The sequence below is a fragment of the Podarcis melisellensis genome, assembly GCF_964234715.1.
Source record: "Podarcis melisellensis genome assembly, chromosome: 17".
Taxonomy (NCBI): domain Eukaryota; kingdom Metazoa; phylum Chordata; class Lepidosauria; order Squamata; family Lacertidae; genus Podarcis; species Podarcis melisellensis.
In genome coordinates this window covers 28,596,489-28,608,175 of record NC_138534.1, presented here as the reverse complement: position 1 = coordinate 28,608,175, position 11,687 = coordinate 28,596,489, and positions in this window count along the sequence as shown.

Genomic DNA, 11,687 nt, shown 5'->3' with positions numbered 1-11,687 from the left:
GCTTCCCAAGGTGGGAATCTGAAATGCTGCCTCTGAAAGGAGGTAGCTTTCCCAGGTAAATTGTGTGTTATCCCATTGATTGCAATGGAACCAGGGCATGCCTGACTCTTGCTCAGAGCGGTGCACTGATTAGTAAGAGGAATTCAGGTTGGTTAAGTGGCTTTTTCACAGATGCTTTTTCCTCTGTCTGTGAAGGTACCTCATCTGTCTCCTGAGAAATCTCTATGTGGGACAGAAGCTACAGTTAGAATTGGATATGGAACAACTGATTGGTTCAAAATTGGGAAAGGAGTACGACAAGACTGTATATTGTCTCCCTGCTTATTTAACTTATATGTAGAATTCATCATGCGAAAGGCTGGACTGGATGAATCCCAAGCCGGAATTAAGATTGCCAGAAGAAATATCAACAACCTCAGATATACAGATGACACAACATTGATGGCAGAAAGTGGGGAGGAATTAAAGAACCTCTTAATGAAGGTGAAAGAGGAGAGCGCAAAATATGGTCTGAAGCTCAACATCAAAAAAACGAAGATCATGGCCACTGGTCCCATTACCTCCTGGCAAATAGAGGGGGAAGGAATGGAGGCAGTGAGAGATTTTACTTTATTGGGCTCCATGATCACTGCAGGTGGTGACAGCAGTCACAAAATTAAAAGACACCTGCTTCTTGGGAGAAAGGTGATGACAGACTTAGACAGCATCTTAAAAAGCAGAGACATCACCTTGCCAACAAATGTCTGTATAGTTCAAGCTATGGTTTTCCTAGTAGTGATGTACGGAAGCGAGATCTGGACCATAAAGAAGGCTGATCGCCGAAGAATTGATGCTTTTGAATTATGGTGCTGGAGGAGACTCTTGAGAGTCCCATGGACTGCAAGAAGATCAAATCCATTCTTAAGGAAATCAGCCCTGAGTGGTCACTGGAAGGACAGATCCTGAAGCTGAGGCTCCAATACTTTCGCCACCTCATGAGAATATATACAGTGACTCCCCTTTAGGTATATAAAGGGTACCACTGTGACCCTTCTCAGTCTGTCGATAACTATTAACTAATAGAAATGTGCAAAGCTTTTCTGAACTTCTGTTGTCTAGTGGGAAAGAAATAAAGATATCATAAACAATCCAGTACCTCAGTTTTGAAGGTATGGACTTAATTCATTGTTGGCATGTAAGGACATAACTTCTTGGATTTCAGTGGATTTCTATATTATACACCAGAAGAATACTACAGAGCGTAGAATGTGTTAAAGAAAAGAAATTACTGCATACCAGTTGTGAGAAATGTATTAGAATCACATTTCTGCTAATGTACCCTGAAAGACTGTGACCTTTGCATTTGTCAAATATCGGAGACTATTGCAAATTATAGTAAATTGGGTGCATGAGAGGATGGATTTACCAGAGAGATGTCTGAGTCTGTCACGACGTGAAATAGTGTGGGAGCTAGAAAATGCAGAAAGTTTTAGAGATCCAAGGGCATGAAAGACACCTCGGCAAGAGATAAGCTTTTTGGTCCTCCAGACCTTGAAAGACTCAATGAATCATTCACAAGGCCTCTGTAGCATTCTGCAGAAAGCACAAAAACACCCGGGCCTCCAGCAAATATCAGCAGTTTGTTTGTTTGTTTGGTGCTGCTTCCATTCTTGCACAAACAGTGCGCAAAATATTCATTGCCCTTGTGTCCCACATCTACCCTGCAAGGGCATACGGCACCACCTGAAACTCTAACCTTTAGCTGGTACTGCCACCACCCTGTTTATGTGCTTCTAAGCTAGTAGGGAAGAATTCACCTATCCCCTGCTTGTTTAGTCCCTCTTTGCACAAACTTTGGAACCTGCTGCCAGAGTGCCTCTGGGCTCATGGGAGAAAACCCACAGCGATCAAAACCAGCTATCCTCCAGTATTCCAAATGCAGACCCTCCAAGTGTCCCTATTTTCCAGGGACAGTCCCAGATTTATACAAGCCATTCCTGTTTCTGATTTGATCCCAGAATGTCCTGCTTTTCCTTAGGATGTCCCTATTTTCATCAGAGAAATGTTGGAGGGTATGGAGTTATGTGACCTCTGAGCCATCTGAAGGCAGTCCTGTAGAGGGAAGGAATGTTGAATGTTTTATTATGTTTTTATATGTGTTGGCAGCTGCCCAGAATGGCTGGGGCAACCCATTCAGATGGGCAGGGTATGATGATGATGATGATGGAATATGACGTCCTATTTTCATCCGAGAAATGTTGAAGGGTACACAAATGATAAAGGGTTTGTATTTTTTGAAGTAATGTTTAAGGAAGGAAAAGAGAGAGAAGCAGAATACAGGGTCAAATAAATCATGAACTCAGTATCTAGGCAGTGGCGTAGCATGGGTTGTCAGCACCCGGGGCAAGGCAAGTAATTTGCGCCCCCTAACCCGTGGATTTGCGCCCCCTAACCCTAACCCCCAGATGTTGCGCCCGGTGCGGCCGGCCCCCCCTGCACCCCCCACACTACGCCACTGTATCTAGGTAGCTTAAGGCTTTGAGCAACCGCCAAGGTTCAGCATATGTGCCCAGTACAGTTGTACCTTGGTTCTCGAACAGAATCCGTTCTGGAAGTTAGTTTGACTTCTGAAAACCAAGGTGTGGCTTCCAATTGGCTGCAGGAGCTTCCTGCACTCAATCAGAAGCTGCGTAAGCCGTGTCAGACGTTTGGCTTCCAAAAAGAGTTCACAAACCAGAACACTCACTTTGCGGCGTTTGGGAGTCAAAACGTTTGAGTCGCAAGGCATTCGAGAACCAAAGTACGACTGTATTTGCATGGGTCTTCAAGATGTTCTGATGGAGGCCACCTTCTGGAGACTGGTAGCAAATGGAGTGCGATCTACCTCCTCAGAAGTGGAGTATACTATACCTGCAGGGACTTGGGAGGCATTTTTCCAATCTTCATATTCAGCTCTGCCTTTGACACAGCCACTAATACAGTGTGCGGCAGGTGATGAGTGGCCTCCGGTGTCGGTTGCGGAGATCAGGAGGCTTATTCAGGCACTCAAACACAGAAAAGCCCCGGGAGCAGATAATATCTCTCCTGAGCTTCTCAAAGCCAATATTGACTGGTGGGCCCCAGTCCTTGCCACCCTATTCACCAGCATAGATCAAACAGCAATAATACCAGAGGACTGGGGATTGGCAATCATCGTCCCCATATTCAAGAAAGGCTGTAAACTTGATCCAGCCAATTACAGACCAATCAGTCTCTTAAGCATCATTAGCAAACTTTATGCAACTCACTTACGTGAAAAGTTTGCGGACTGGCTGGAACAGGAGCACATCCTAAAGGAAGCCCAGGCTGGTTTCAGGGCACATAGATCAACTCTAGACCAAGGACTGGTATTGCAACATCTAGTGGAGAAATACACCTCAAAGAAAGGAGGCTCCCTCTATGTAGCCTTTATAGATTTCAAATCAGCTTTCGATTTGATACCCCGGCACAGACTTTGGGAAAAATTAAATGCCACAAACATCGATAGACGTCTTTTGCTTCTTATCCGTAGACTACATGAAAATACTCGGATCCGTGTTAGATGCGACCGTTATGGGAACTTATCAAAGGAAATCCAAAGTTTCCATGGTGTCAAGCAAGGCTGTGTTCTTGCCCCTATTCTATTTAACTTCTATATAAACTCCTTAGTCGGAAAGATGGAGGAAGCAAGCACTCATCCCCCAAACCTAAATAATATACCAATCCCAGTCCTTTTGTACGCAGATGATGCGGCACTTATTTCCTTCTCTTGTGTGGGTCTAAGAAAACTTTTACGAGCTCTTACAGAGTATTGCGAAGCTGAACACCTAATAATAAATTACACTAAATCAAAAATTATGGTGTTCTCCAAGAGAAAACTCCGACATAAATGGAAAATTAATAACCAACCTATTGAGCAAGTAACATCTTTTAGATATCTTGGAATAATTTTTGATGAGAAGGGATCTTGGTGCCATCAGATTAAGAATTCCATTGTAAATGCGCAAAGATCTTCCAGAGCTATCATAAGATTCTTTTACAGAAAAGGAGGTCAATATGTTCCTGCTGCCTCCCAGGTCTTTGTTGCAAAAATACTTCCACAATTGATGTATGGCACCCAGATATTTAATTGTCAAAAACTCAAGTCCCTGGAATCTGTACAAACTAAATTTTACCGCTCCCTACTAGGGTTACCTACCTGTGTCTCCAACACAGCCATCAGGCTGGAGGTAGGTCAACTCCCTATTAATGCCAGGATATGGATCCTGAAGATTCACTTCTGGCTAAAACTCATATTTTTCCCAGTGGGAGTGGCTCCATTGACTCTACTAGACCCGTTCCAGTCTAAATGGAGATTGTCGCTTTATGAAAAATTGAAGGGCCTGGGGCTTTCCCCACAAGAACTTATAGCCTCAGGTTTTGAAAAGGCTAAAAGGATGGTGAGCCAGCGAATAGGAGATGTAGAGCTTCAGGACCATATGAGCAAGATAGATAAATATCCAGCTATCCAAGATTATGGAAAAGGGTTTAATCTAACACCATATTTGCTGGATCTACAAATCGCAAAATACAGGCGGGCGTTTACCCTTACCAGATTTGATGTACTGCCATCTGCCTTACTAAAGGGCAGATACGAGGGCACACCCTATGCTGAACGAGTTTGCCCATGTGGTCTGAAAGAGGTGGAAACGGCTTCACATGTGTTGTTACACTGCGACCTTTACGGGGATATTAGGTCACTGTTTATCTCCCCTATCGTTCAGAAATTTCCAGGTCGATCTGAATCTCAGCGGCTGAAAATCCTACTAGGAGATAAAAACCCAGAAGTAACACTGAAAGTGGCCAAATTTTCTGCGGCTGCGATCAAGCGGAGGGCATTAGCTGTAAAAAAGTAAAAGACTTGACCCCTGGACAAGCCCCCCCATTTTTTAAGTCTATACATATACTGTAGTGCATATATGTGTATATATGTGTGGTGTGTGGGTGTGTGTGCATATGTGTATTGCTTTTATGTATAATTTTACAATTTTTAATTGACACCAATATTCCCTTTGTAAACTATTGTTGTTTTTTTATGTTTTTTCTGGTCTATGACCGTAATAAATTTATTCATTCATTCGTTCTGATGGAGGTATGGGCTAGTGTTAGGGGGTTGGACTAGATGATCCTAAGGGTCCCTTCCAACTCTACAGTTCTATAATTCTTCATGGGAATGTTTAATATGAGTGTTAAGTCACTGATCTGGGACAGTCCTTGCAGCCCCCTGTGTTTCAGTGCAAGGTGTTTATATTGTTTCTTCCAAAATGTAAGAGGTCAGGCACAAGATGACCATCGTCTTGTGACAATTCTCCTATATATTATCAGTCTGAAATATTCTACCAAGCACTGACATATTTTGATTGTTCTTGACTTGCAGTTTGGCCATATCTTCCATGCACACAAAAGCTTTGTGTGCTGCTGAATTGTTACATACCTGTATTAGCAAGTCAAGTGCCCCCAATTTTCCCTTCCTAATTTATGAATTTGCTCTTCTTTTAGAAATGTATTGATCTATTGGATGAAAACATAGCTCAAAAACAACAGGAAGTGCATAATCCCTTATTATTTGGTACTGAGCAAACCTGTTGTTGAGAGTGATTACTGAAATAAAAGCAATCATTTATACTAATAAAACTATCGAAACGTCTCCCTTGGCCACAGGGATGTTAGGATATGCCAGTTGCGCAAACAGGAGAGGGGTTGAAGGCAAACTTAGAGCAGTAAGAATGAAATTCCCACAAACATCTCCACAGGCTCCTCACAGTTTTGATGCTGAAGCGACAATCAGGGCTCAAAGTAAATAAGATCTGAGAGCTCCATGATCCTACTTTGCATATGAAAAGAGTTACACACCTTGAGTAGGGCACGGCAATATAACGATATATCGTACAAACTAGTTTGAGGTCCGTATTGTGATACTGGTTTCATAGTTTTTGACCTGGCAATATACTGTATTTCAAATCATGATGTATGGGCGTGTGTCGTGCGAAAATCACAATGTGGGAAAAACCATGAAGCCAGCCAATAGCTCCATCCTTCATTCAGACTTTATGATGTATCAATATATTGCGATGTTTAGCTGGTGATATATCACTAAGTTGAAAGCCAGACCTCATGGTTCCCTTGCATAGAAAAACAGAGCATGAAAACACATTCCTTTAGTCAGGTTTTCTTTTGAATTGTTTAAGATGCCTATTTTTTGTTAACTTTGCTGCCGTAAGTGTGCACTCTGCAGTTGGCTACCTTTGTGATATTTTATTTTGAAATCTTTAAGATACTATTTTAAAGATAAAGGGACCTCTGACAGTTAGGTCCAGTCACGAACGACTCTGGGGTTGCGGCGCTCATCTCGCTATATTGGCCGAGGAAGCCGGCGTTTGTTCGCAGACAGTTTTTCCGGGTCATGTGGCCAACATGACTAAGCCGCTTCTGGCAAAACCAGAGCAGGGCACAGAAACACCATTTACCTTCCCACCGGAGTGGTACCTATTTATCTACTTGCACTTTGACATGCTTTCGAACTGCTAGGTTGGCAGGAGAAGATAATATTTTAGCTTTCTGTTAATTACGTTGCTTCAAATGTATACTTTACATTTGACTTTCTTCTGTAATGTTTTGCTCTGGATTGTTTTATTTAAAGTTTTTAATGTAGGTTGTAAACCGCTTTGAGATCCCCCCTACACACACACACACACACACACACACATATTTATACATACAGTGGTACTTCAGGTTACATACGCTTCAGGTTACATACGCTTCAGGTTACAGACTCCGCTAACCCAGAAATAGTGCTTCAGGTTAAGAACTTTGCTTCAGGATGAGAACAGAAATTGTGTTCCAGCAGCACGGCAGCAGCAGGAGGCCCCATTAGCTAAAGTGGTGCTTCAGGTTAAGAACAGTTTCAGGTTAAGTACGGACCTCCGGAACGGACTAACTACTTAACCCAAGGTACCATTGTATATACACACACACACACAATATACATACATACACACACACACACACACACACACACAGATATAAATATATATACACACACACACATATAAATATATATATATATGCGCGCGCACGCGCACACACACACACACACACACACATATATATATATATATATATATATATATATATATATATATATATATCAATACGGAAATGAAATGAATAACAGCAACAACAATCCAAAACGATACATTGTAATTAATTAATATAGGGATAGAAAGGTTGTCTCTCCCACAACCACCAGGATCCTGTAGATTTGATGCCTCCATGTTGTCAAACTCGGTTCCAGGGCTTCATATTAACCTCCAGAATGTCAACAAATTCGGTTAGCTCAGTGAGTCATGTCACCAGGAAAGCTGAAGTGCCACTAAGCAAAGTGCAAACTTTGCTTATTCATCCTAATGGACTGCTAACTGGAGATGTTCATTAAAAACGCTTGGGTGTCAACTGGCCTTAGCGGAAACAAGAGGTAATATGACCCTCTAATGTGCATGGCTAGATTTGCCTATTCTATTGTGATTACAAAACAATGCACACAGCAAGCTAATGTTGGGCTGTTGGAGCCCCATTAATTTCAACAGAGGGAGTTTAAGCACTTTTTTTTAAAGCCTCCTCTTGAAATCAGTGGAACATAGAAGAGCTTAACTTTTTGTTTCATAACTTTTTTTGGGGGGGGGGTTAGAAACAGACAAGCACTGAGATTTATGCAACCTGTTGTCGTTCTTTCCTTTATAATGGGAAGCGGGATTGTAAGCCGGCAGGAAACAACGAAACCTGAATACAAGTATTAATATATGTTTAAAATGTATTAAAACCTGAAACATGTTCGCTATGTCCTTGTTAGTCATCCCTGTGCTATTGCACTCAATGACCAGAACCAATGAAAGTTGGGAGTGATGGTCTTAGTTCTTACTGAGCACTTTAGCTAGAAAACTTCCTGCATATTGTCCCCTAGGTACAGCAAGTGCTCAGGAAGAACTCATCCTAGACTGTCTCTTTTAGTTAAAACTAACCCTGCAGTCCCCTTTCTGATGACCAGAGCCTTCCTTTTTTTTATACAGTGTTTATTTACAATGGACAGGTTGAGCAATCTTGTGGAGGAGCAGTAGAAGCAAATAGGCAGCATCGATTTCAGTATCAATATCAGCATCTTTACCCTTTAATGTTCAATTCAACTTTCTTTTTCTTAACAATCTCTAAGACCTTAAGCTCCCCTAGTACACATGTTTTCTTCCCTCAGACCCAGAACGTCCAGGGTTCATTTTTTTTAACCAAGGCCCCACCCAGCCAGGTGGGTGTAACTTGCATTCTTAAAATGCCTTTTTCAATTAACAGCTTCATTGCACCCAGTGCCCATCATCCACCCAGGGATTTGCACGTAAAAGCACAGATCACAATAAAATCATTCCATTCTAATATACTGTATACTCTTATTTACCTGAAATCGCTAGACTATCTTTCCTTTTTGGATTATTAAATTTTGCTTTTCGAAGCTTATCTTTAAACCACCTTGAGTGCCTATCAAGGAAAAAGGTGGAATAATAATAATAATAATAATAATAATAATAATAATAATAATTTGTTATTTATACCCAGCCACTCTGGGTGGCTCCCAAGAGAATATAATAATAAAAAAGCAATGAAACATCAAACATTAAAAACTTCCCCAAACAGGGAAGTTTATTGATTATTGATTAGATTTATTTTAGATTTATATACCACCCTTCATCATAAGATCTCAGGGCAGTTCACAGAATAAAATACAGGATAAAAGCAAAAAAAAGGATCAAAACAGCAAAACAATAACGCCTCCTTCAAACATACACATTTAAAAGGCTGTAAAATAATAATAATAATAATAATAATAATAATAATAATAATAATAATAATAATAAGGCATCCCTTGACATCATCATCCTGAAATACCTCCCTTTAAAACAGTCAGCTATTATTTCCTTAAGGGATTTCGCAATGCAGCTAAAGTTAAGAATGTCCAGCCATTCATTTCAATGGGGGGAAATGCAAGCATGCCCTTTGGCTATGTATACATGACATATTATTCTAGTCTCAATGGAGACCAAGTATTTGGTTTTTTTCTACGTAGCCCGCATGTAGATCCAATGCATGTTCCTTTGCCCCTGAAAAGCGCTCCTTGAGAAACTCGTTTGGTTCCAAAAATAAAAGCTCGGTATGTCCATTTGAAAACAGATGTGGGTGTGCATATCTCAAGCTTGCAATCGTTACGTCTTCATGCGCCTGGGGCATGTGCAGGGATAGCCAAATTAAGGGAGGATTTTTGCATGTGCGGCAGGTAACCACACCCATGCTTGCAGACAGCAGGATCTAGAACCAATCTAGACTGAAAGCAGCATGTTTAGGTGAAGCAGAAATGATTCAAGACTGAGGGAAAAACCACATGGTGCTACAAATGGTTTGGTGTGTACACAGCCTTCCAGTGACATCAGTGTGACTCAAAAGGGGTCAACTTGGGTTATCGTTTCCCCAGGGTATATAGTCAAGAACATACTGCCTCCCTGAAGTTAATGTTATCTGAGATTTCTGCATAAATTGATAAATACTAACGGAAGCAGGCACAGTGCCTTCACATTCACAGATTCCTTAATATATTTTTCCCCCTATTAGAAAGTCATTCCCAAAGAAATCTATCACCTCAATGGCCCATAGGTGTAACGTTCTTTCGTTTGCATAATTGGCCTGTTTAGGCGGAAGATATAGAATGCTTCCTTTAGGATGGTAGGCAAAGCTTTACTCACCAGATTTCCCGCCTCTAAACATAATGGACATTTTAGAGAGATTATCTTGTCCTAAAGCATCTTGATCAAAAATTTCATCTCAAGAAGTTTTGACAACCTTTGACTGTAATCCTAAACACCCTTACGAGGGAGTAATCTCCAGTACTTCCAAGGGTACATGCTTCGAGTCTGTTTTATTTCTTCTCTCCATGGCATGAATATCATGAAATTACGCCAAATAAAAATTCAAGGACAGCTTCCTTTTCTTCTGTAGCTGACCTTCCTGCCTTCTACCCCACCCCCCTGAAAGAATAGATTTTGAATTCTACCACAGAGAAAATGCATGTTTTATATTTTTCTGGATCCCTATATTGTTTTATTAAATTGTAGTTTTAACCTTTTCTTTTTATTTTGGATTATAAAGCACTTTATTTATTTAAATATTTATAAACCACCCTTTTTATCTGTACTGATTATTGTCTGTAAATCACCTTGAGCCTCTGTTAGGGGAAAAGGTGGGGTAGAATGATGATGATGGTGGTGATCATCATCATCATCATCACCACGAGTGCTTTTTTCTGGGGGGATGGGACAGAGGAGTATGCATACCCCTAAACGTTTTGTGATTTTTTGCACTTTTGTCCACTTACTGTATTTATTTTAATTTATAAAATTGTGATTTTTTGGAGTCAAAATGAGGGTACCCCTAAAAAATTTTTAAAGAAAAAAAAAGCACTTGATAATAACAATAATAGTTGTTGATGATGTTGTTGATGATGTTGTTATTTCATAAAGTATATCAAGGCAACTTTCACATACAAAATGAATCAGTCCACAAATATCCATAAAACAAAATTTAAAACATCAGTTAAAGACATAGTGATAGAATGATGTAGCAGTAAAAAAAATCAGAGGAGTGGGGAAATCAGGAGCTGCCATAGCCTTGTAGGGAACCTACCAGTGGTGGGTGGAGCCAGAGATAAAAGTAGGAGGTGCCAGTGGATATGACTCTTACCTTTGTTCAATAGGTTACATTCCAGCCCAGTTTTTGCACTCACAGACATACAAACCCTCTTTCCCTCTTACATCTAGGCAAGCACGGAACATGATCACAGTCCCAAGGATACATCCAGGCAAAAGCAGTCAAGTAGGATGCAAAGCAGGGCCAGTGAGGAGTGTGTGTGACTTTGGGCGAGTCCTGAGTGCTTGACAGAAGACCTGGAAGGTCATATTCTGCCCTTGAGGCCTGACGTCCCCCTGTTTTAAACGAAATACAGTGGTACCTCAGGTTAAGTACTTAATTCGTTCCGGAGGTCTGTTCTTAATCTGAAACTGTTCTTAACCTGAGGTACTGTACCACTTTAGCTAATGGGGCCTCCCGCTGCCACCATGCCACTGCTGCGCAATTTCTGTTCTCATCCTGAAGGTACTATTAGCCCGAGGTTCTTAACCCGAGGTACTGTTTCTGAGTTAGCGGAGTCTGTAACCTGAAGCGTCTGTAACCCGAGGCACCACTGTAAAGCACACCTGGAAGCCACTGGTATAAAAAACCAGCATATTGGAATTACTGTGCTGCATGCATCAGGATAATCAAACTTTGTGTCCAGCAGTATCTGCATGGTGCTCAAATGTTAAAAATCCCTTCATATGAAATACGGTGCTCCAGTCTTTACAACAACCTCATAACATACTATTATCCTCCTAGTGCAGGTGGGGGGCTGAATCTGAAATGGTGTACCTGGTGAGGTTTATGACACAGGAACATAGGAAGCCACCTTCTGCTGAATCAGGTCATCCATCTCAGTATTGTCTCCTCCAAGGATGGGGAACCTAGAACCCTTCCAATGTTGTTGGACTCCAACTCCCATCAGCCCTGGCCAGCATGGCCTGCTT